This window comes from Phymastichus coffea, unplaced genomic scaffold, assembly GCF_024137745.1.
Source record: "Phymastichus coffea isolate CEN01 unplaced genomic scaffold, Cenicafe_Pcof_1.1 PCOF00078, whole genome shotgun sequence".
Taxonomy (NCBI): Eukaryota; Metazoa; Arthropoda; class Insecta; order Hymenoptera; family Eulophidae; genus Phymastichus; species Phymastichus coffea.
The window spans coordinates 1,275,473-1,301,439 of NW_026706889.1; the positions used below are offsets into that span (position 1 = coordinate 1,275,473).

Consider the following 25,967-nt stretch of genomic DNA (forward strand, 5'->3'; position numbering starts at 1 on the left):
AGGGCGACGAAGTGAGAGGATGGCTGTGAAAAAGAAGAAGACAAAAGAGAGTCGTCGAAGGACGTAAGAGCGAGCGAGCGAGCGAGCGAGAGAGCGAGAGAGAGAGAGAGAGAGAGAGAGAGAGTACGCGTGCGCCAGAGGGACGAGAACGCGGTTGAGCGGCAAACGCGCGCTTGGGAGCTTCTCTCTCACTCTTTCAGCCGCCAGTTCGGCACGGCGCATCGTCAAAGCCGCCGGCAGGTTTCGCACGCGCGCGCAACCATAATCACAGACGCTGCTCAACGATCGACGGAAAAGCGCCTCTTTTCGTCCCCTTCTTCCTTCTTGGAACCACGTGTGTTTGTCATGAGACATAGTTGACTATTTGTTTAGTTTTGCTTTTGGTGACAAGTTGATTTGAAGTATCAAATAATGGGAGAGCAGAGGCATAACGGGTTACATCAGTGTGCTTTGTCTCATGGTGAGGACAACACGGCGTTTACCAATTTTCAATTCTCACTATCTGCTGCACTTGTAGAACTTATGCATTTTTCATGTAAATGTATGTACGTCTGTCGATATTGCACGTTACCATTGTCTCCCGTACCGCATAAGCCGCTGCGAGTTCCATCATGCATTTGTGCGCATACGTCATTCCATCTGCGCGCAGCCCGCAGCAGCTGACGTAGATGTTAACTCATAAAAAATCCATTCCCATCGTTTAACTTTGCAGCGTCGCTTGACATGCAAAAGGCCCAGCAATCAAGCGATAAGCCCGGTCCATTGCATATTTTTAATAAGATTTTTTTCAGCTAGATATGAAATAGACCTATAGATCCATTAAATGGACGTAGCCTAGCTGAGATGAAACTCGGCGAGCATAGCAAAGACGCTTCGTTATCGCGCCCGCGAGAGGGAGAAAGAGGGTGAGAAAGCTAGAGCGCCGGAAGCTGCATGACGTCAATGCCCTCGACAATGCACGCGTTCGGTATGGTTGGTGGTAGAGTTGGCGGTGGGAGAGCGGCTGCCGCTGCTGCTGGTAACACACATAAACATCGCGTCCACGCTCTTTACTCTCCCCTTTCGCTTTCTCTAGGGAGAGCCGTAATAGTAATTATAGTTCACAAGTGCAACAACGCATGGCTAAAGAAAGGCTCCAGATATTTAATCACACGGATGGCCTTATGTTACATATTACGTGTGACTTAGAAAGGCGCGCAGCAACGCCAAGCCATGTCATGGAGCGGCTTTGAAAAATTGAGGCTGCCAAAAAAAGAGGGCGATCCGATTTCAACCCCTGAGCTCTCCATCAATTTCGTCGTGACGTAATGAGCTTTTTGAGAAAACAAAGCTGTGTCGCGAAAGACAGACTATAGTGTACGTAAAGAGAGCTGGTTATTTTACGACGTTACTTCATTCCGATTACGCATCTGAAAACTTTGTCGATATATTGATTTACCATGTGAAAAGGGGTCGAATTCGCATGACTGTTCGACGTGTAGCTGTTTTTGGTGCGCGCGGTATACATGCGCTTGCACAAAGGACACGTGTTGATGCATTGCGCATGCGTACTGATGATGTTGGCTTACGGTGTACGTATTTAGTGGCGAGAGAGAGAGACCATATCTTCATCATTATTAATTACCGCTCGGATTTATCGATTATCAGAAATCGAAGGCTGAAGATGAATAATGGATTAGGATGGCTTTCGGCGAATACACAATAAATCCTCATCATCATCATTAGGTTTCATTCACTTGAAATGGATTGGGACGCGCGAGGTGCCCCAAAGAAAATTATCCCCGTCGAATAGTACATCGCTGCGCGAAGGTGCCATAGCGCGAAATGCACCAACGCAATCATTTAACAAGAAATACTCAGATGTGAAATTTAAGCGACTCGACCGATTTGTAATATAATTGCACTTAGGTCAATTTATATTTTGTTTGGAAGAAAACAAATGAGATAGAAGAGACAAATGAAGGAAATAGATAGAGAAGGTGCGTGCACGATGGTGCGTTTTTAGCGCCCGAGATAAACTTGCGCCACCATAAATCAAGTGTACATTTATGGCGGATAGACCTTTCGAAGAAAGCGTTCACCATATATGCGCCAGCGTGTGTGTGTATCTATGTGAGACCAATAGATTCTTGTTTTGTTTTCCGACGAATGAGAGCTGGACTTATGGCGGATTCGTGCGGAATTACGTCAAGATTTGGGCGGCCACACATGCTGAGATCGAATTCTGTCTCCAAAGCTTTTAGTGCGTCAGGAAAAACTTTTCTGTTTGTTGTTGGTATTCTTTTTCTTCGAAGTTTCCGATGAACGGATTTTATAGGCATATTTTTATGTTATACATTGTTTGGGGATTATGACTATTTCGATATTTTAAGATAATAATTCCTGTCATTGAAACACACTCAGCCTGAGTATTATATGAATGATAATTGCATCTATGTATTGCATTTATTTTATGCATGGCAAACGAACAATAGACTTGGATAATAAATCGAACTAAAATTTACGTAAATAATGTTTATATATTATATATAGCAATTGTGACATTGGTTAATTTATTAGAAATTAATTTCTTGTGTAGGTATTATTTATAAAATAAATACGTTCAAATCTTAATTGCGAATATCATGATAATATATTTACAATACGTACTATCAAATAATATATTCTTGAAGAAACTATTGACCACGTAGTCGTCGGAAGAATATCAGAAATTCGTTATTTAATTTGCGTAAAAACTTAAATTTTCTTTTAAAAGTGAACAAATAATCTTGACTTTTCTGATTTTCTATTGCGTTGAAAAATTCCAAAGAAAGAGAGAAGAACCTGAAAAGAAAGCAAAAGAATTTCTTAAAATTCCGACGACTCTACGAGACTATGCACTCTTGCCTCGCACGCAGTGGCTGCATGCTCAAAATATATATATATATATATTCTCAAGGAGTGCTGACACGGATATGGTACTCGTGAAGTCAGCCGAGTGCATCCGCCTAGAGCGGATTTTTAACTGCGTTTCGCAGTTGACGTCCTCGGAAAATTGTCCACACACGTACACGTGCGTCACACACCCTCAGAACGACTTTCTCTCTCCCTTTTCTCTCTGTTTACTATTCCAAATACGACTCTTTCAATTATGCTGATGAAGAGCCTTTGCTCGTAAAATAGGACAGAAAAAGACTGCTGTTTACGCTGTACGTGCGAGTGCAATTTAATTGCTCGTGAAATATGCGCTTCGATGAATTAATTGACATTATTATTTTTTCATATGCTGTCATTTCATATTGAACGACGCATAGCTACTTTTTGTAGAAACATTTTTCTTAACGATTGCGACGTTATTTATTGAAATAAGCTTTAGGCAATCAAACAAGTTGAATTCTGTGGTGAAATTTCTTTCAAGAAATCGTATCGTATCTTATAAATCGTACCTTTCGAAAGTTTTTTCCAAAAAGTTTGTTTACTGAGAAGGAAAATATCTCGACTATTCACTGCTTTTCCTCACTGAATTCGTTTCTGAAAAAAAACGAACCAATTTTTTTTCCTTTTTTCTACTTACACACTGTGTGTGTGTATATGTGTGTGTTGATAAAAATGCAGCAATAAATCTCAGAAATTCTCCTATTAATATAGGAAAATAATTTTTATATATTAGCATTTCCAAAATTCAGGTACGTGCAAAGAGGTTGATGCAACAGGCTACGTGTCGTCCCTCGGGCGCGTAAAAATTGCGAAACAGCGATGTACGTAGTCTTTTCTTTCGCTTTCTCTATATCTCCCTCGTACAACTTTAAGCTATTCCATCTCGACTCTTTCACCTTAATGTTTTCTCGTTTCATTTACATTATTTCCCTTTTCATCTTCTCTCTTTTTCATTCTTTTTAATGTCAGATTAATAGTTTTTAATAGATCAGAGCATTTAAATTTTATTTGATGCTTGATTAATACATTACTGGCGATGTTATCAATCAGCTGTAATTTTGGAGATATACGTACTGAAATCAATTTTGTATTAATCACTCGACAGAATATGATTTTCTTTATTATTTGCAAATTGCTAAGTGATATTGATAAAATTATAATCAGTTTTTTTTCATTATCGATCTGATGTTAACTTACACGACTTAATATGATTTTATAGATCTTTTTTCATATTGCAGAAATGTTATTTCATAACGTGAGTTATAGAAATAGGTCATAAAAGTAAATGTCTTAGTTTTTATAACGAACAGCCATAAATCCTGACTTGATTCTCATACATCCGAGGGTGTTAATTGTATTATCGAAGTGCAATTTTACCTCTCTCTGGAAAGCTCGAATTTCCATATTACAATTCCGTCTATGACGCATTAGCTCGAGGTTTTATGCATAGGTATACGAAAATTTTTCCCTAGTACAAATATATTGACTCTCAAGCTGGTTGATTTTCTTTTCAAAATGTTTTGATTTTGAAAATCAAAGTAAGCTTTGCCTAATTCTCATTAATCCCCGGTTAAAACTTTTCGTTTTTCATGATTAAAAATTAAATTTCTTGCTAAACGGTATCACAAAGAAGTTCTGCTTTTAATTTATTTATATACGTCGACCGTAACAATAGAATAGCATAGCCTCTCAAAATTTCAAACGTAGTGCCTGCGTGGAAATATTCGCGCAAGAGAATATTTTACCTTTGTTGGCTGGTGGCGCATAGTTGAAACAATCGCTCAATTAGATCGACGTCCTGCATGCCAACAGGAATAATCCAGTGACAATATCTCAAACGCAACGTGCCAAGTTTCAAAGCAAAAAGCTCGCCTTACGAGATTCCGTCAACTGTGCGCCAACTATGCGCCTTTACACGTCTACGCAAGCAACGTGGCACGCAAAGTTTCGCAGGGCGAGACAAATATACACGCACACGCACACGCACACATACATAAAAAAGAATTTCGTGGCTTTTTATTACCAGTTAATTAAAACTTGTAACTTGTCTACTTTAATACTTTAATGTTGTTACACTGTGGTTTTCAGTTTTCCTTACGCGCGACTTGGATTTCTCCACTCGTCTTTTTCGCGTGCTTTTTTTCCAACCCCACGGCGGACGCGATGCATCGCTAAACTCTATTTTCAGGATTTATGGCGCTGCACGTTTTTCATGATAGAAGCGTCGAATTTCATTCGTTTCGTTTTCACGCAGTCAATTTGCTGAAACGAATTTCGACAGCCTAAAATATTTGAAGAAAGATATTGAACGCTCAAGTTTCATTGTAGAACGGAAATTACCGAACGATCGCGCGGGAAAAATATGGAAAAATCGATGAGCCAAGTAACAAAGTCAACTAAACGTAAAACTCCGTTTCCTCGATAAGCGTATTCAAGCGAATTCAATTATAATGCTATTTTCCAAAACTTGTCACCGAAACAAGAATACGCGTTTACTTTACAAACTGTCAATATTACATGTTGAGTCTTTGTCACTCTAAACGAAACATCGACCTGCATGTGCATACTAAAGAGTGAATTTAATCTTCTTAGCCTTCGTGACGAACTTTGACATTGGATTTTTTTCGAAGAACCTGACGTTGATGTGCAAAAATATTTGCCTACTTATCGATCTTGCGTTTCTAACAAGCGATGCAACAGGAAAGAAAAAGAAAAAAAAACTTACGACTCTCAGCAACTAAATCACGTCGGTATCTCGTGTAGTAGCCATTACTCCTTTCGAAATGGAAAAAAGGAGCTCAAAACATGGTTAGTGTGCTTCGGTTTCCAAGCTCTATCCCCTCCTCTCCTGCGATAGTATCCGTAGCGACTTTCCGGCTTTTATTACCCCCAGGCACCAGAGATAACGGCGCGCAGGCACAATGGCTGGAATTGAAATTTCCAGTTTTTTTTTGCTCGTTCGTTTTAATTGGAGGATTTGATAGAGCTTTATCAATTGAAGGATTTATCGTTCTACGGATATACGATTTTGTCAATTCTTCTCGCGCTTTTTCGCGAGACATTCTATGTTCCATATTTTTTAATTGCAACATGAAACAATATGTACGCCACACTGCTCTCGTTAAAAAAATGATTACGAATGAAAAACTAACTTTTTTCCCAGAAAGCTTAATGCTTTATTTACCAACACGTATGTGTATTCGCAGTTTCAAAACATGTCGTAAACCTTATTTTTCGACAGGTTCATGTGGAAAAAATAGACAAAGCAAATTTCAGTGAAAAAATTTTAACGCAGGCAATTGAGTATTGTTCGCAAGTAAAATTTGCACACGCGGCGAGATATGAAAAAAAAGTTACTACGGGTTTTTGACTTTGCAGCGTAACCGCGTTTGCGAACTTTGTCACATTTCTTTACTACATTCAAACTCACGAATGAAATCTAAATAAAAAAGAATATTATAGACAAAATGTAATTTATTCACGATTCAAAATATCCGCGCCATTATTTTTAATTACTCATTTAATAAAGTCTACTATCAAACAAATTTTCTGTGTTTTATTTCCAACCTTCAATCGTACAATTACATATACAACAAACTTAGAGGACTCTAAGAAACGAATAAAAGCAATCTATATGCGAGCGAATCATTAGATGAAGAACATAGTAGTGCTATGCATATAGTATTATAAATATGAAAATGAAAAAAAAAAAATAACTAAACAGCAAATTTAAAGTCTCGCAATAAACAAGTGATTGATATATAAACATATTTTCCATCTTGATTTGCAACCCTCTTAGCGCAATGCTGATTCTCTTTTAGGCGTCAAGTGTAGGTTATCACGAATTACTAACTTCGAGGATGACATTTCGAATTGATTTTTTCATTAATTCTTTTCCTCTCTATCGAATGTTTGGCGTCACAGAGTCCCCAAAAAATCAAACGTTGATTCAATAACGCTTGATTTAGTCGTGTGCAAGCACGCCAACGCACCATCAAACGCACGCATGTGTTTATCGGCGTCGCAGCGCAAATGTTAAAACGTATAAAATTCAACGAGCGAATAATCAAGTAAAAAGTCAAATTGAGCTGTATGAAGCTAACGCACACACACATATGCAATTGGTCATCTGTGCGTAATCATTTGCATCAAAAGCTCCAATTGAATTTTCATCGTGTGTGCGTGTCTATCCGTTTCGCTTCGTTTCGCGAACGAAATAGTTTTATTAAGTTGGCGCTCCAAGTAAAAAGCTCGGGAATTACACTCGTTTGGGTTTTCAGTTGCGCTCTCTGTGGGTAGCAAAATTCCGCGTGCGCTCTCTCCCGCGCGCGCGTACATACACACACCCACACACACACACACCCACACCCACACACACACACACACACACACACACACACACACACACTTTATGCTTGACTAGCACGCGAGATGAAAAATAGTAGTGCTCGCGCGCTCGAGCGCCATGAAAAACGTTTCATCAAGTTGCCACCTATTGAATTAAATTGTACCGAGGAGAGTCCTCAAAGGTAAAACTTTGCGAATCAAAACGCACTCTACACTTCGTCAAAGAGTTCTCTAACTGAGAAAGTGTACATGGTTAGAGGAGAGCAGGTATTGATCTGAGTAGTAAGTGGTGACCTATAGCAAGGCGAAAAAAAATATTATCAAAAGTAAATAGGTTATCTTAGAGAGAAGGCCGACCCATGTATTTCATGCCTTACGGATTTCATCCCACAACAGGGACCTCCTTCTCCCTTTGTCCTCGTACTTTTTTTCGGAAGACTTTATCTTGGTCACATTGGCGTGCTATCTGTGTCTTAGCGTTAGTGTGATCAAGAAAAAGGGACTTGACGTTTGCAAAAATATGGGATGGTTTTCATTTCCAGGCGAACTCTCTTCGTAAGGTAGATTAGAGTGAGAGCTTTTATTCCTATGCTAATTTGTCAGCCAGACAGATTCAAATTGAATGAGATACAGTCGTTTATATAATTTTTCTTTCTTTGTTCTACGCCACGGAACAATTGGCTCCGAATTTTAATGAACTTATTTTACTTGGAAATTATTCGATGCGCCTAAGTTAGTTCAATAAAAAAATAACTCTTCACGAATTACGAGCTGGTTTGAAAAAAGCTCCATTAGAGAGCAGTGAACTTGATTATGCTAGTCCAGTCAAAAATATAGAATTCAATTTTAAATTTTGAAATAAGTGACGGTGAACAATCTTCGTAAAGTATTTTGAAAACTTCATACTTTAAAGAAAACTGTAATTTTGGTGGTAACGGTTCGCAAACTTCGGAAATGAGCTCTGGCTAGGTAATTTATGCACTTATCCAGTATATTTATACACGAAGTATTCTCGATAATGGACGCCGGCTGAATAATTTTATTTTCCCTATTACTCGATCGCGTGTCCGTGGGAGGTTGGCGGAAAAGAAAACGATTTTACGATATTTTTGTCTTTCATAAGGTTCGTTGACTTTTATTTATGCTCGAATACATTTTTTGTTCCCTCTTTAAAAGTAACTCCTTATATATTGATAGATTGTTTTGTGTGGCTAGTAGAAGGTTCCTTCGTCGACAGAACTTTACTGTTCTTTTATTTTATTACACAAGTACAATAGCCGCTTACAATCACTAGCCATAAAGTAAAAAGCACATCACTTTACTGACCCATTTTGTTATAATAGATATGAATCCTTCAACAAAAATTATTGTTTATGTACTGCGGAGTAACGATTTGATAGTTTTCAAAAATCTATATAACATTGAGCGAAATTATAAAATTTCTTTCCTTGCAAAAATAGGAAAACCAAAAACACAATCGGGAAATAGGAAATTGAAAAGCAAGTTACACGGTTGCGGATCACATTGTAGTTTGGCATCCCTCTATCTGTCACCACAATGAAACCCGACAGCCTTTTCTCTGCTCATTCCCACAACCGCAGCCGAGTAGTCGAACGAGCGCACAAGCATGGTAGTATTCTATCATTTAAAGAAAAACATGAACAGAGTTGACCGCGCATGTAACCCAAATGAACCGCTGCCAACACGAGTAATGCTAAGAGCGAGAATTGCGCCATTTATGCGCGCAAGTAGAAAGCTTACAGGAGCAAAGCTCTCCACTACTGTTATTCTCTAACTATAATGAAATTGATCAGTGGCGCAACTCGGTAACAAAACTAGCTATATACATTATCGAGGTATTTTATGCGTCGCATAGTTCCGAGTCTCCAGTAAATGATTAGTCGAGAAACTATTTGAACCCTTTCACAAACAACTTTTGGCTTTGCGTGAATAATTCTCCTCAACATTGTTTCATGGCCTATTGAACATTTCTTTGCTCGCTGTCATTGCGATTATAAATCTTGATTGAACAATTCGATAGTCGTCAAAACGAAAAAAAAATTGCAGCACAAAATGTTTTTAATGCCTAGCCCGCGAACACATGCCGTCTATAAAAAAATGGCTACCCCAGTGATAAAATGGAAAAGTGCTCAGTACGTAACGAAGAATACTTTTATAGACTTTTATCGACGTGCGTTAAAACCTTTTCCCGCTTCAAAATCATAAAACAGATAGCTCTCTCTCTCTCTCTCTCTCTCTCTCTCTCTCTCTCTCTCTCTCTCTCTCTCTGTATGCTGCTATTCCGTAAGCTTGCGTACAAATATACAGCGCATTAAATCTAATGCAAAATGATAATTTGGAGTTATTCGATGCGCACACGCGCCCCGTGATATCATTTCGAGCATCGATTAATCTAAAGCTAAGCATCCTCCTGAATCGTAATGATAACAATATAGATTATGCCGGCGTCCCCTTTTTAATTGGGTTATGTATTCGAACGCGTCGTTAATTCGTAATTTACGATGCTTACGTTACCTCTGGGAATTTTCAATCGAATATAGTACGCGACTCAACGTGAATTTCAATGCAATATAACGAAAAGTTTGCTATTAAAGAAAAGAAGATGAAAATATAGACGTTGTGAACGGTTGGTAAGAACAAAAGATTAGCGTTCAATGTTCGGGGTCTCGCTTGCGAAAAATCACAAATATGTTATCGACAGCGATTTTTGCGGCTGTAGATAGCAATCTTGAAAGTATTGTGTCCTTATACACACATATCATCTCATAATATTTTTCGCGGGAGCTTATGCTACTCTTTGTCACCTGCGGATATGAGTGTGATATACCTTTGACGTCCGCATGCTTACAATGGGGCATACTTTCTTGCCAAATTGCCTTTGGATTCTTTTTCTTTATTTTTCTTTTACTGTGCACACAATCTCATGCCAGTTATACCATTATACCGCGTGAAACACAAATTTGAATTTGAATTCACAATTTTATACGGTATCCTATTTTTTACCGCAGATATTATTTAACAGCAAAATCGTTTAATTTTTCCTATTCAAGCAAACTGTTTCCCAACTAAGAATTGACCCGAAGAATAAAAATAAAAAGCACAAATCCAGAAACTTTGTTTTTCTCTTGTTTACAGTAGATGCTTTTTTTTGAGGATGAGATAGATAGATGAGATAACTTAACGGCATAAACTTTTAAATCGAAAATTTTTTGAATTTCGGTTTTAAACGTTTGCCGTTTGGCGGTTAACGATCGAAAGTTCTTTGCAAAACAAACGATTTGTGGCATACATATAGATAAGTTTCTGCAGGAAACTGCACAAGAACAAAAGTATTACAACTCACGTGTGTGAGATAAAGCTCGGCAGCCTAATATTCTCTCCCGAGAGAAAAAAGAGGAACAAAAGTCCAAACTCGCATCAGTCACTAAGAAAATCATTATCCCTCTTACTTTCTTCCTCTTGACCTCAAGCACCGTAATTTCGTAACTATCTACTAAAATTAAATTATTATCTACCAAAATTAACTATTACTAAAATGAAAAGAAACAGTTACAGAGAGTCAGAGAATGAGAGAGAGAGAGAGAGAGAGAGAGAGAGAGAGAGAGAGGAGAGATGAGAGATGAGAGTGAGAGAAGAGAGAGAAGAGAAAGAGGAAGAGGATGTAGGTCTGCACGAGATTACACTCTCTTTCTCATGAGCATGCGAGTGCAACATTTTCAGGAAATTGGATATCCTCGTTTACTCACGCACATGCAATCCTGTCCTGAAGATTTTCAATTGTGCATTTACATCAGTGGTAGGCACTGCCTACGTAATAATCCGTATTATCTCTTTTTGTCTCTTAAAAGCTCACAAATAGATCGCCTCCATGAAAAATGTGTTTCTCACGTGCTCATTTCAATTAACCAACGCAATATCACACACAATTACAGTTAGCGTAAACGTCGGCATCAATTTTCCAAACGACGAAAAAAGCCATACTAATTAATCATCTAAGGAACATTGTAGTAAAGGTCAAGTGCGAGGCCAAACGATGATTATGGTAATATTGCGAGAACGCTTGAAAAGAAAAGGAAGGAGGTAGAGCAACAATATTACACTAATTCTGAAGAGGATGCAGAATCGATAGTCTCGACTTTGCATAGCTCCCTTCAATTCACGGCCTTGGTACTTCGCGCACCCAGGCAAGATTGCATTTTCGGCCGCCACGCACGCGCGACATGTACTTTAACGACGAGCGATTCGGCCATAGTACGACAGATTCACGGTGGCTAAGCTCGTGCTACGAATTTTTACGAAAGAATGCATCGCTAAGATATCTCGCAAATTTAATTATACTTTATCTGAATCTCAGTCGATAACGTGAACATGCATCTTATTTTTGATTAAACCTACGCAAACTAATATCTTATACTTGTTATTCAGGCATTTGAAACAAGAAACAAGGAATATATCGATTTATATAATCAAATCACCATGGAATAACTATAACAAAACTGAACGTATTATTTCCGTTGCAACCTTCGTACTCTCGTAACATTTAAAAAAGCTTTCCAAAACTTACGTAAATATTGTCTAGCCAGTTTATTGTATATTATTTTCGCATGTAGCACTCTCTGAATATGTGGAGAACATAAATGAAAAGATAATTCATTACCAAGCCAATCTAAGCAATGCGTTAATGCATCGTGGCGACATTAAGTTTATCGGTGAAATGCAAAACTCGCCACGTGTGCAAGTGTGCACTGGGTGAACACAGCTGTGCTCGTAAAAGCCAGTTTCGCTTGCATTATGCAATATCCTACAAATTCGTCGGGCGACGAGCGTGCACGTTCGCCTTTCTCTCTCTCTCTCTCTCTCTCTCTCTCGAAGTCTAATGGAGAATTATGCATGACCGATGTTGTGTCACACAGAATATCCCTTCCTACCCGGAAATTTCATTAAAGCTTCAGCAACGAAAACCCAGAAAAGATTAGCAGTAGTGGAAAACTAGGTTGATTATACTGATCTATCCGACTGTGATAACCATCGTTGAGATGAAAATTCACGTACGATATAAATTTCTAATGATCGAGCAAAAAAAATTCTCAATGTCATAAACCTTATTTCTGAAAAAACCTTCGCGAAATGTTTGTACTTGAAAACCAAGCATGATCCATTCAATTACATCATGCATTGAGATCGCATGTCGCAGGCAATAGGAAATTTCTAAATGTAGCATCTTTACTGTCGACTATCTGCACACAGGTTGAAAGAGGGAGCCCCGACCTTTCTCTCTCTCTCTCTCTCTCTGAACCTTATTGCAAAGGACGGACACTTTTGATTGATTACGAAACAATTTGACCTCTTTGGCAAGGCTCTTTTTCTCTTTCTCACTCAGTTTTTAATAAACATAAAAAATAGGCGATAGAAGAAAGAAACAAAGTTGCCGTGGCGTACAAAATATTATAGACGTTGTTCGAAATTCCCGTCGTCGTGTCGTCGTCGAGCGCACAGTTTATCGATAATTTTCATTCGACCTAAATTTTACCGTTACGCCAGCGGCTGAAAGCCTTTATTATTGCGCTTTCTCGATAGGCACAACAAAAAAATCACATCACTAGCTCTCTTTCTCTTCATTCAAGCTTAAGTACACGTTATTTGGGCACATGTTTATATCACCTCTAACCACGACGACGAAGACCAAGTTTATGTGGACAGTTATTAATAGTGTTTGCAGAAACAGAGTACAACTTAGAGCATCTGCAAAGTTCACTCGAGTTATGTTATTTATCGTCATTGTTTTGCGTGCAAGGCTCAATTGCTAACCGGGCAATTTTCCAAGCTTTTCAAAGTAACGTCTCGAAAAAAAATTTCAATTAAAAAACCAAAGATAAAGGTAATCGGCGTTTGCCTTAAACGATAAAATAACGTCGTCGTGTATTTCCACTTGAAATAACGTTTGAGCGTGAAAGAGGTGCGGGGGGGGGGGCAGCACTCACGTGCTATTGTTTCAGGCAACAGCCATTCCGAGTCTGTGTATCTTCGACATCTTCTCTTTTCGTTTTCGCTATATATAGGAAGTTTGTCTCTGGCGTCTCATATTTCTCACGCTCCGCTACAGTTTCCGATATTCCCGTATATGTTAGTTTCACTTTATTGGAATTCTTCGTCGGCGTGATTCGAAAAACCCCTTGGCCACCGCGCGTGTGCTTTTCTTAATGACGACGTCCGAGCCTCCAACCAACTTTTATTCTTCTTTCTTCTTGTTTGTTTTTCTTGGTGCTTGAACAATCGGCAACTCGAGTGGCCTCATATATTCCAAAATATTTATGAGGACTTTCACAAAAAATAATTACAATTTCGGTTATTGGATTTTTTCCAATCTTCAAATAGCGTGCCCCTCCTCAATTTTATGAGTTCACAGTTTTACGAAATGTCAAAAGATTTCCTGTTTCCTTGTGACATCTACTTTGAGTTTGTGAATAACTGCAAATCGCGTAGAAATGTTATGTTCAGAAACTTAATTCAAAGAGAAACAGTTTTTTAATAAGTTTTCATGTTTTCTGAACATTCAAAACAAACCAAGAAAAATAATACTAGTCTCAATTAAATTCAGATTTTTTTAATCAAAATATATCGAAAACTATATTTTAATTTATTTTCTAATTAAAGTTTTAAGTATATTCAAACTTTGACACCATGGTGTATTAGCTCTGTATTAATTAAGAATTTTAAGCCTTTGTACAATTGGACACCTCGTGCTCTTCGTGTAAAAACTAATTTAACGCGAAATGTAATTATTGGTAATAATGGTTCTAATAAAGTAAATAAACTAAGTTTATTTTAGTAAAATGTACTATGTGAGCGTGTAAACTTGATAACTCATCTAGATCGACTGACTTGATTCACTCAACCGTGATCCTTAGGCTAGCTAAAGAGAATGACTAACAAGTGCCAACCGCAAAATTCTTGAAAGGCCGTGCGAGCATACAACCGCTGCTTGATTCGGCAGACCGTCGCCTAATATACAAAACCAACCAAAACTTATAAATAATGTATGTGATATGACGAATACAACTTAATAATAATACGACACAAAGACCGTCAAAAAGTACAGTCAAATAGAAATAAATTGTAAATTAAACTTATTGACTCTAATAGTTCAATAAGTTAATAAAACACTAAGTTTCGAACTGCTCTACTATAGTATTTAAAGGTCTATACAGATTAACATTTCAAATAGAGAATAACTAAGTAGTTTTCGATGGTTTTTTTTTCAATTAACGCTCAGAATAACGTTACCTGCTTTTGTTTTCATGTTTTTACAAATTTTAAATAAACCATGAAAAATAAAGTTCTGTGACTAAAAAAAGACTGTGACTAAGCATTTATCCAATTTTTCTCTGGTTCCCTATGTCAAATACTATGTAAAAATGACTCGAGCAAGAGCTTGTAGCCAATGGAAAAATATTTCTAAACAGCGCTGAGTTGTGGCACTTTTTTTCTCTGTAATTGTTTCCTATATTGCATGCATACCACGACAGCGACGATGAATGTAGAAATCGGAGATGGCTTGCGATATCTTTGACAACTGTGCGTGAATATGTTTGATGTAGCATCATCTTTTATTTCACCGAGGATCGAGTAGTCTGTGTGGGGGTTTTCTTCTGTTTCGATTACCCGCGAAGAATGTTACTCAATACGAGATTTCTTGGCTTCTATTCAACTGCGCGCAATTCGAGTTTACCATTTATATTGCGAGTGAACGATATGTAACTTAATATATATACATACACTACTCGAAATTCTGAATTATTTACATATATCTATTTTCCATTTACCCACCGAATGCTCAAATAAAATTGCATCGTTGTTTGTGTGTGTGGGCGGGCGTGCGTGCATATGCGTGTAAATAATCATGATGTATATTGAATTTTCCTATAACGTAATGCAAAATAATAATTCTAGAATTTTCCTGTAAAATGATAAATTCCGCTGGTAATTAGTTGAATCACAGCTTCAAGCAGCGTAAATGTATTTTATCCGCAAATATCCATTGATAAACGATACTTTCAATTTCGCATTTTTATTTGAAAGCCCCGAAGTATATTTTCATTTCAATACGCACGTAGCCTCCGTATATTTGATTAAACATTTGCAATCGCTAACGGAAAAAAAATTAATTATTCTGATATCATAGCAAGCCATGATTCTCTTTACAGAAAAACCTCTCAGAACCCATCCAATTTTATCGTTGCGTAAACATGCCTCCCGCGTCAAAAGTTGGAGCATTCGATAGTATGTAACCAGGCTAATCCCAGCTGAATAATTATCCGACGTAGGTCGTAAGTTGGCCCTCCTTTCTCTTGAAGCACCCTCCCATTTGTTTTTTGACGTTGGTTGGACTTTCAACGCGTAACACTAGATACTTTACGTAGGCCAAGTAAAAGAGCTGTTCGTCTGCATGAGAACCTTATTAATTTTCAATAGTCGAAAATTCGTTCGTACAAAGGATCAGTCGAAAACCTTAGACCTAGTATAATGCAGTTTGACGTTGCTGTTGAAGCAATATGTAATATCCAAAAACTTATCCAAGAGCAAGATGGAAATAACAAAGTGCTCACTCGTCGTATTTTCCCGATATATAAACTGGCAATTCAACAAAGGATTCCATGAGCGCCACAATTCTCTGCAGATCGCGCTTGTTCTCAGAGAATAAAGGAAAGAGATGCATACTCTCTCTCCCCAGTCCGACCATTACTTCCGTCAAGTATAAAGATGCGATATGAGATGAAATCAGCGTTTCCGGTCGTCTCCTTCGCTGAAATATGACATTGAACTTACATTGTCTCACTACAAGCTTGATAATATCTTCGATGTACATTTTCATACCGAACTCAGACTCTTCTCAGTTTTTCAATTTCCCTTCTCTTCTCCCTGTTTTACGGAAGACCCTACAATGAAACACCGGAGTATCCATTTAACCACGCAACAGATATGAGATGTACGTGCAAAGTTGTTTTTTTTCCAACGCGCGTGTCTGCATTCTTTAGGCCCATGCCGTGGGATTATGTAGCTGAAATGCAATTTGACATTTGACGGACGTTTCGCTCGCGCGCGGCGAGCGTAAAACGTGCTATCCTCTTTTTATAACTCCGAGTGTTATATATATATATATATATATATATATATATATATAAACGTGTCGGAGCGTCTGCCTATACGCCATTCAGTTTTGTAGCTTCTACGCGACTCTTCTAACTGAAGAATCCCGAGAGTAATAAACAAGGCTATTGAAAGATGCGCGCGTCTCGAATTTTCACACGGCCGGAAAGCTCTTCATGGTTGTTAGGCGTGCGCTAGCCTTGAAAGAGGTCAAGTGAATTATAACAGACCACTCCCATATACACGTATGATATATACGAGGCGTGTGTAAAAGAACCAGGCTTTACGCACGCACGTGTATAGCCTCACAGACAAAGTGAACCGAGGGAAATATTACGACTTGACTTTCTAATGCTTTAACGTTTCGCCGGTATTATGTTTAAGTTTACGTTGGGCGAAAATGACTCGTTAAGTTTTCGTCTCATACGTGTGTACGTAAACCCGGCGTACTTGCGTGAGCTTGAAATTACAAACGTTTTCCAGTGTTATAGTCGAGATATGTATTATAATAGAATGATATTTAAACGGAATACTCACATAAATTATTTCGTTAAAGTTTATCGTTTCAAATGTAAAGTTGTAACCGAATTTGCAGATCAACGACTCGCAAATGGAAACGAAAATGATATTGAATATAATAAAGTACCAAATCAAAGCCGGCACTTCAAATTTGATGCACAATCCGATGACAAATGCATAATGATGGTTTAAAAATGAGATCGTGGGAAAAATTCGTCTCAAGGGAGCAGTGGATATTGAAATGCGCTCTCGACGCTTTGGAATCTTAAAAGACATATCCCCAAGCTCACCCAAGCCGGCCATTAAGAGAGTGGAAAAGCTCTCGAGAAAGTGCAACGGCCCGTGAAGCCTTGCGCGTGTGCGCGCGTGTGTGTGTCTGTTACTCGATTGCACTAACCCAGTCACGTGCAACACCAACTAATAGGTTCACTCGCCTGACTCGAATACTCTCCCTCTCTCTCTCGCTCTCTCTCTCTCTCTCTCTCTCTCTCTCTCTCTCTCTCTCTCTCTCTCTTTACCAAAAAGCTTCTCTAGCTTAGACCTTTCTTTCTATCGAAATCGCCGAGCACTACCTTTTCAATCATTCCTTGCCGACACGAACTCTCTTTCTCTGACTTTTACCTGTCGCCTTCAAAACTTAAGATCTCTACTGCGGCTACCACCTCGACGATTAGTTGATCTCAATAAAAGAGATCTGAACTGAATTCACTGATTTGTTCTACTTCTATAGTTATAAAAAGTCAATTTAATTTTGATCAATAGGATCAGCATTTTCAGTAATTTCATTAATAAAACAATCAAAATGTAAATGAAATAAGTAGTACTTCAATGGTAGCCTGATGTAATGATATCAATCTAAAATATAATTATAATGGAAATATTAGAAGTGATCTTATGAACAAAATCATCCTTAATTTGCTTAGTCAAGTTTCGAAGAGTAGTTTATCTTTACTATGTATACACAGGCGGGCGTAAATTTATTAGCCGAATATTACAGTTACAAACTTGCAACGCGTATGCGTCAGTAGCCGTGTGCATCTAATTCCACAACAATAATCTCAAAATTTGGAGCAACAGTTGTTCAGTATTGTTTGGCTTAATGAGACCTTCGTAACATATGCACAAATGTGATTGTACTACACGAGAAAGCTTACAAATTAGTCTCTAATTAAAGTCATCAAACTCACTTGAGGCAAGCAGACCTATAAATAAACGAACAAATAGACGTGACTGTAAGTATTATACTCGCTTACCGAGAATAAAATGTCAGCTTGGATTCAAAAATTAAAATGAAGATCCATTTGAGGAACAATGACGGCTGTTGAACGTAATAAAACTTGGTCTAGAAATATCGACAAAAGTTGACCGAAAGTATAAGAGCGTTCGAATTCAATGAGGCTCGTCGCCCGTTGCCAGCAGCACTCGCGTCAACACGTCAGAGAATAATCGATGCCTTCGTCGGTCGGAATTTTATCGGCAGTATTATACAACCGTCAAACGTTAACGCCACGAGACACCAGATGCTGGCGACTTTGCTCATTAGATTACAACAGAAGCTTTGCAAAATCGTGCGTAATATTTCAATAATGGATTATTTGAATAGTTGGGCGTCTTGGTTAAATTAATTAATTCACTGTTACAAAGCTAAGAAAGAGAGAGTGTCGGCGTGTCGGCGATCATTTTATGCCGTGGTGCGTCGTTAATTCATGCGCGACGTCTTCATGTAATTAGAGACACGCAAGTGAGTTTGCAGTTGAGAACAAGCAGCTCATGAAGTTTTGCGGGCTCGAGAGATAATAGGATGAAGCTGCCAGCTACAGCTAGCTATAAACGGCTTTTCTATAAGTCCCGTTAAAACCCGGTCAATCTGCTTTTCACTTTGTTCATTTCCAGTTGAATTCAAAAAACTATCCATAGCTCAGAATTTTTTATTGTAAAACTGAAGTATAGAGTAAGTATTGAAATGACAAAGTTTCGTGCAAAAAGAAATGGCCCAACAGAACCCCAAATATCCTTTTGAATTCGGTAGTTGAAAGAAAAATAAGGAACTCGAGCGTAAATTCGATGAATGTGATTTAATCGGGAAATTCATTGAACGCGATCCATCGGTACGCATGCATATCAAGTAACGCATCAACCAAAGCAATAGTGCATTACCATCCGAGGGATAGTTACAATGGACTCTCAAGTACAATTAATCCGCACGTTGTCGCGTACGTGGGTGTTGGTCCTTGGCCTCGATAAATCAAATAAACCGATCTCCCTCTCGGTGTATCTCTCGCTCGTGGCCTAAAGTACACGTGGCTTTGTTGTCAGCCGTAGCGTATAGCGTTCGCTTATTATCTCGATTATCTTAATGCGAGCCGAGTGCTGGCGCACATTCATATGCATGCGCACGTGGCAAAATCGTCGCTGCCTATTTCCTCTGGAGAAGCCAAACTCCAATTATTGACTCGCCTGCACATATGCTAATGGAACACAACAATACCTACCGACGCTGCCACTTAATTAATAAACTTTTGGCCAATGCGCGTATACATATTTCAGGTCAAAGGTATATGATTCGTTCGGTTCGATCAAAAAAATCATCTTCATATCGGATTTTCGGGGAAGATAGAAATTCATTTAATTACACTTCCATTACGGTACGAATGATGAAAAGGAGAAAAAAGTATATAAGTTCTTTGCTTCGAACATTTTCCATTTAGCTGGACAACGCGTGAAAAACTCATTTTACCTGATCCGCTTACGTTGGCAAAAGGTACTTTCTTACAGGACGCTAGCAAACACTGCTGTAGCAGCGAGCCGCACAATTTTTTCACTTAACCGATCGCTGAATTATTTCAATTCCGCGGGAAAAAATTTTAATCAGAGAGAGGAAGTTCGTTCGCTCTCTGATAAAAGAGGGAACACGTTTTTCACATAGACCGAGATTGGAAAAACTGCTGGGAAGCAGAGAATGAATGATTCTCTGCCTTGAGGGTTTTCTCTTTGTCGTGCAACCCCTGTAACTTTGCTTTCTTACCTGGCCAACAAGATAGTTTGAATCAGATTTCGCTTTACCTTATCAATGAGAAAATGGGAAACACTCATTTTGAAATTTAATAAACTCCAATCCGCTTTGCTTCGCATATTCAGTCGAATTGGTTTACCTTCATCATTGTAATTCGGCAAACGTTATATTCATAGGGATAGTCACTCGCGTAGTTTGCTTACCGCAGCTTCTCTTCTGTGTTAAGGATTCTCAGGACTCTCGACATTCCATGGATGTCCTTTGTAAGACCAACACCTGTGGATGTACGACCACAAAGTAAACTTTGAATACTTGTGTATATAACTGTGCCATACTATAGCTATTCACTATGCAACATCTCAATACATGTCGAATATTTCGGGTTTCATTGTGCCATTGGTTTTTACGCGGAACTCTGTCATTTTAATTCTTACTCTATATTAAAGTTTTATGCTCAGACTTGAGTATGGATATTTAACTTCTAATACTTTACAACTTACATATTCATGAAATTTGTAAATTTTAAATTAGCGCTTTGAAAACTGAAATTTTAATTTTAATTTTAGATTCGAAAGAGACCGCAAGGTAATTGAATTGAGACGGATAACGTTATAACAAACGCAATGTCATACAGACTTAGAATTCAATTTCGTAACACTCATTTCAATTACTCGAACTTACACCAACCGAATTTTCATCAGAGAAGCTTTTATCATAAATTCACAGCACCACGAAATTTAATTTTCTCACGCAGAAATAAAAAGTGCATGGATCACCTCGCGAAAGTGAAAATTCAAATTCTATAAAATATCGGAACATACATTTAACTTTTTCATCTAAAATACGCATATAATACTTACCCTCTTACATTAAGAAATCCTCAAAGGTATCACAAAAGTTAAGATAAAAGATAAATCTACCCCTCTTTCAATTTTACTCCCCATAGCAAAGCATTTTTATCAGCGTATAGGCAATAAGTAATCTTCGTTCGATTTATCTCGCTGTTCGTTGCCCCAACGCAAAAAAGAAATCTTGTTCATTAGCCAAACGCGGCTTCATTGAAAGACTTTAATTTTTTTCTATTTATTTCAGATGTTCGGAGAACCTTGTCGCACAATTCGCTCACGATGGCATGATTCGCCAGTGAACACTCCGATGGAGCACGTCCCGGATTAACTGAGGTAATACTGTTTTCGTAAAATCTCTTTTGTTGCCAAAATACATTATTCATCGATGTAAACATTTTCGTGTAATTCTTAGCGAAATCGGACCACTCTATAAGCCGTTTTTAACGAGATGCTCGCCGACCTGTTATTTTTTAACCCTATTATCGGCGTAAATAGAATATTGTGTTCACTTTGAATAATATTCTATGGAATATTAGAATATGGAATTTCTCCTCGAGTAACATTCAATCTTGATCATGCCATCGAGGAAACGAATGATTATCCAAGCAGTATCATCAATCACAATGCCTTTAATTGAGATAAGATGAAAGTTAGGGACGTGCAGTCGTAGAATGAGAAAATTTCTGGCGAAGAAACAGCAGCAGCAGTTCGCTTGATTAAATTAAGCAAGTTAGAGTAGCTACGCGCGACTACTCCTTTGGCAAGTTCGCTTCCCCCCCAATTGTCCTGACGGAGCTTGCTCTACCTTGCACAAATGAAATAATTGCGAGTAATCAGAGTTCCACCCCGTCTCTATCTCTCTAGTTTGCAGTGCATAGTTGTTGCTTCCATTCATTATAAGTAAGCAAAGGGCTAAAACATCGAAGGTAGAACGCATCTATATTTTTCACACCACACAACTGCTCGATTTTTTGATTCCAAATTAACTTAAACGATTTATATATATATAACTTGTAATGATTTAAAAACTGGCCCATCATTTTGACTTCGTTGTACGTACGCGTTAGTATAAAGTTGCGTTGTTGTACGCAATGCGACAACTGAAGATTCAACGAATTGATTTGAGATAATTTACATTTCATTCGTAACAAATGCCAACAGTGTGCTATGGGCATCAAGAAGCTATGGCGGGCATGGACAATGGCGCCAAGCCACACCGGCACCGAGGCATTGCTAAACAACACGAGTTTACCAGAATCATGGTGGAACGACTCAGCAGCTCTCAATACCAGCTTAAACGTCAGCAACTGGCCCCAAGAATATTTCGAACTCGATGTACTTTCCCGTGAAGATTACGAACTCATCATCACCATCGTCATTGCCATCGCCCTTAGCTTCCTTATTCTCACTACGATTATTGGTGAGTGAATTATATCTTATTTTTATCGTAAGACATACGTTGGAGGAGTTTTCAAAAAGAAATCGATAGGGCTTCTTAAGAATAAAATCTACGTCACAATGGTAAACCACTAGTACAAACGTGCAAAGTTGTTTGTTAGAAATTTCAGTCACAAGTTTGGCTTTCACTATTATCTTTTCATATTACCAATTACACTTTGCAACTTCTTATGTTTTCTCACGTAATTTACGAGCATCAGTGGAATGAATTTCACACCAAAAGACAATACTGGGCAAGTCAGCTGAGATAACACAATAGGTTTTCATTACAAATTCCGGGGTGTAACGTTCAAATGAGACACTCATTAGAGCGACTTTTCTTATCAAGTTTTCAAATTTATTCCGTGAGAGATAGAGAAGGGAAAGGATGACGCTTTATAAAACGAAATAAGTCAATTTTTACTGCTTCTCGTTAAATAAGCACGCTTAGGTAGACAGCCGCAGTAAAAAAAAGTCCAATAAATTTAGAACCAATTTAGGTTAACGATTATCGAAGAGCGAGACACGTTTACGACTGGGTGCATAAAACAACATTTCGCTGGCTGTGTGTAGCTTTGCATGATCTGATCTACTTCTTTGTTTCTATTGATTAACTAACGCGTTTCACACAATAGGATTGCGCGATCGAACTGCATAATAATTTTCAAGTGGTTGAATTATCTATACTACGTATATTGAACAATTGATAAATTACACGCTTGAAATTGTACCTTGTACCATTGTACTTGATAATCCATAGGATATAATACAGTAGCTATGTTATTTGCAAAGATGCACTAAGCATTACATCTGATAGCCAATTTATCTTCAATTATAAATACGATTAATGCACCGAAAATAAATGAGATAATTTGAAATTTGAAATCTGTCTGTCGAAATCACGGATCCGAAAATATTTTCAGATAATACAATCGTAATCTACGTAGACGCGTAAACCCAAACCCCTTTCATTTCATTGCACTACCACCTTCTTCTCTCTTTTCCTGCTTTTTTCAATGCTAGAGCATAAAATAGCTATAGAGCGAGTAATGAGGAGAGCAATTCTTTTCCCACGGATCTCTTTTGCAACATCAATGCCGTGACTGATTGTAAGTGACGTTTTCTTATCGAGGACACCTCCCAGAGGTAGTAAAAAGGAAGATGAAAACTTACCCGAGTAAAAGCGTAATCGCACGGATGTAACTGACTTCTCATCACTCAAGTAGAGCTGCCATTACAGAAATAAAGCTGTTTGTTCATTTTGTTTCTTCTGTAGCTAATTATTAAAAGAATATGTCCAAAAAGTTGCTCTTTTAGGGGGACGAGCTGCTATACTACAACGCGCTCGGGAGAAAACTGACATACGTAGTAATCGAGACATCGCGCGCTCTACCACTAAATACAAGTGCAGGCGATTAGCGTGAAAAGCAATTGAATGGCGCAAACGCGCTAACACGAATTTTGAATAGGTGCGTGTGTCTGCGTGGACCATACACAGGCACACTTATGACGTGAGCGCGAAGTATTAGCAAAAGACGAGAATACAATTATCGACAAACAAGCGTTTGTGTCTGCTGTACACTAATGTTATTCAATGTTGGGAAACTGAGCAAGGCTGCCGATATTTTTAACTATTTAGCATCCGACGTCGTGTTGAAAGTTTACACGCTCGCGCATTAGCCCTGCACATAAGAATGCAAAATAGGTCTTTGGTGAATTTGAATACTTACCGTCGCCGCCGGATAAGAATATCCAGCGACGATGGCAACGGCCGAGATATCCTTGCGGCTATAGTTCACGGGACAGACAAACTTTTGGTTTGCTCTCTGCCTCGGTTCAAACGTTCGTTTGTCAGGAGGAAAAAAGTTTGCCGCTTACTAGGAGCGCTCGTGCGAGTTTTCAACTTGTATTCGTTCTCTGGCTGATCCTATAATTATATCTTGGCTCGCCCAAACTTACGCTGGTCGATTGTGACCAGGCTAGGACGTGGTTCTCTTGGCAAACTTGCAAAACTTTTCTTTCTCCGACGCGTTCTGCCCTGTCGCCATTGTGGATATTAACATCTGAAGCGATGTAGATGAATTCCTAATTGTTGGACTTGCTTCTTTCCACCTCACGTTTCCGGTTATTTCAATAAAAAAGTAAGCTTGGCCAAGGCAATTCTTATACACTTGTTAGGAATTTGCAACTTGAACAAAGGAAATCATCTTATAAATATTGACTTTTCGTCAAAGTATGAGCTTATTTGCAAAAGAAATTCATTCGTTTATTACATTTCATTGCAATGAGATAATTAATATGATAAATTACCGGAACTATTATTAAAGATTATACGTATCGTCGAATTGCATTATTACCTTCAGCTACAGTTCTAATATAATTACGATCATGATTGAGACAAAAATTCAATCGATGCGACTACAATTTCAATATAACATTCATTCCGTCTAAATTCATCTAAATGCAAAGGTGCTGCAATGTGAAGTGATTTGCAAACTTGTCTCGATACTTTTGCATACAACATCGCAAAAATCTTCTCGTTGTCAGTCAAATTCTCATGCCGCTACTTTTCAATATCAATTACAAAAAGCGAATGTCAATATCTTGTGACTTCGAGCTCACCAATCTGCAATAGTTAAAAAGTATTGTAACTAATTTGATGTTGCCATGTCAACAGGATAACCGGAGGGGAGGGGGGTAGTTTATCGATACATTGATCTTAGAGTGCGCAAGAGCTTAATTGGATCGGCCGTGAGGATCATATATCCGTTCGGTATATAGTAGGTGTCGCACCGTCTATATCCATCCAAAGAGAGAATTTGCATATCCTCGGGTAAATGATCGGCCACTGATTGGCAGCGCGAGGCTAGCCACTCGAATGAGCATGTCGTGTCGTGCTCGCCATGCACAGTCAAATGGTAATTAAGATGATTGCACGTTTGCCCATCAAACTTGTGTGTATGTATGTCGATTTGACGTGCACGCCGCGCCGTCCTTCACAAAGTCTCACGTAGTTTGCTAGGGGTACCCGAGCATTTGATTGACCAGGCATCTACACTTTTACTACATGCGAAACTAGAACGTCGTTATTTGAATGTTTGTATAATATCATTCAAATTTTTCATGCTCTTCATCTGAATCTGTAATCTGTATCAGCGGAAGTTGAGTTAGAAACGTAATATGATGAATTTTAATGACCTTGCAGCAGCAGCCGCACGGTAATAACTAAACGTTTCATAAAGTTTACATAAAATTATATCTTTCGACATTGCATTGTCGTTGGTACTTTTAATTGTATTCGGGTTAATGTAAAAATTGCTCACGAGACGAGTCAAGTGGAAATCTATAGAGCACGTGGCTGACTGATGCTGTTTAATCGAAAATCATTCAATTTTAATTAGATTATCTCTCATCGATAAATTGACAAAAATATAATCTTACACGACTATGTTTTTAGGTTAAAATTTATGCGTACACAAGTATTGTAAAATATTGTTTTTTTCGACTGATCTCTAAATATACCAGGCCAATTTCAATCTAATATAATTATAATACTAATTAAAAGGGGTGAGCACTATTAAGAAAAGAAGAAATTTCATACGGATTAATTTTATTGTATAAAGTCCCTATGGATGCATTATAAAATTATATGTAAGAGAGAAAGAGGGAGATAGAGACAGACAGACAAACAAACAGTCAGATAAACAGAGATAGAGAAA

The 25,967-nt window shown here is 38.2% G+C and overlaps 1 long non-coding RNA gene across 1 annotated transcript; it reads left to right on the forward strand.

Moving 5' to 3' along the window:
• Positions 1-222: 222 nt before the first annotated feature.
• Positions 223-22,225, forward strand: LOC131668497 (uncharacterized). The gene is made up of 3 exons (XR_009302273.1): positions 223-460; positions 21,056-21,144; positions 21,973-22,225. It is a non-coding gene; the product is annotated as an uncharacterized LOC131668497 (long non-coding RNA).
• Positions 22,226-25,967: the final 3,742 nt, after the last annotated feature.